This window comes from Lemur catta, chromosome 15 (genome assembly GCF_020740605.2).
Source record: "Lemur catta isolate mLemCat1 chromosome 15, mLemCat1.pri, whole genome shotgun sequence".
NCBI classification, from domain to species: Eukaryota; Metazoa; Chordata; class Mammalia; order Primates; family Lemuridae; genus Lemur; species Lemur catta.
The window spans coordinates 36,388,105-36,389,529 of NC_059142.1; the positions used below are offsets into that span (position 1 = coordinate 36,388,105).

Here is a 1,425-nt window from a genome sequence, read left to right on the forward strand (position 1 = left end):
GCTCAGGGAACGGTATTTTCAAATACGTTTGCATTTTTGGAATAAACTCACTTGGTCATGATGTATTATCCTTTTTATGTATCACTGGATTTTACTTTCTAATAATTTAAATGAATTTTTGCATGTATGTTCGTGAAATAGGACTGTAATTTTTCCTGCTTGTCGTGTTAGATTTTCGTGGAAAAGTTGTGTCGGCCTCATAAAAGAGTTGGGAGAAGTTCCCTCTCCCTTTTTCTATTTTTCTTGAAGACTTTGATTATGTTGGTGATATTTCATTCTTTTTTTATTTTTAATTTTTAAGATATGGAACGCTTCACGAATTTGTGTGTCATCCTTGCGCAGGGGCCATGCTAATCGCCTCTGTATCGTTCCAATTTTAGTATATGTGCTGCCGAAGCGAGCACAGATATTTCATTCTTAAATATTTCAAAATGTTCACTGAAGGATCCATCTGGACCTTTATTTGAGGAAACGGTTTTAATACTAGGGAAAATTTGTTTAACAGATATTGAACTGTTCAAGGCTTTTACCTTTTCTTCTGTCAGCTTTGGTATTTTTTTTTTAATTTGGAAGAATGTGTCCATTGCATCCAAATTGCCAAATTTTTTGTAAAGTTGTTTACAATATCCTATTATCTTTTTAATGTCTGTAGGATCTTTAGAGATCCCCCATTTTCATTCTTTTTTTTTGGGGGGTGGGGGGAGACAGTCTCACTCTGTTGCCTGGGCTAGAGTGACGTGGTATCAGTCTAGCTCACAGCAACCTCAAACTCCCAGGCTCAAGCAATCCTTCTGCCTCAGCCTCCAGAGTGGCTGGGACTACAAGCATGTGCCACCATGCCTGGCTAATTTTTTTTTCTATATACATTTTTAGCTGTCCGAATCATTTCTTTCTATTTTTAGTAGAGATAGGGTCTCGCTCTTGCTCAGGCTGGTCTCGAACTCGGGACCTCAAGCAATCCTCCCGCGTCAGCCTTCCAGAGTGCTAGGATTACAGGCGTGAACCACCGCACCCGCTGGAGGAATTATTTTGACCTCATGGGAAGAGAAGGCAGCAAAATGCTTAAGATGACCCTGATCTGTCCAGGGTGCTGATAACTCACAAGCCCTCCTGCCAAACAGGTTGGAAAGGTTTAGGATTAATTATGAGATGAGCTCCCGTGGCCTCATGGCTGCTAGTCTCAAGTAGAACTGATGGTCCAGACTTTTCTTCCCACAAGAAAATTAACTCAGAGACAGCCTCTATTGAACCCAATAGACCAGGATCCCAAGAAGCCTTGAAAAGAGTAACAAAGCTCAAAAAGAAGCACAGCCAAATAGTATCTTATTGAAGAGTATATGAATATTGGATTAAAAAATTTTAAAACAAAGAAATGATAAACTCAAAATTGAGGATAGTGATAAATTCTGGGGGAGACCAATGGAC

General features: G+C 39.5%; 1 non-coding gene across 1 annotated transcript; it reads right to left on the reverse strand.

Annotated features, from left to right (window-relative positions):
* Positions 1-297: 297 nt before the first annotated feature.
* On the reverse strand, positions 298-404 carry LOC123621318. The gene has a single exon (XR_006729055.1). It is a non-coding gene; the product is annotated as a U6 spliceosomal RNA (small nuclear RNA).
* Positions 405-1,425: the final 1,021 nt, after the last annotated feature.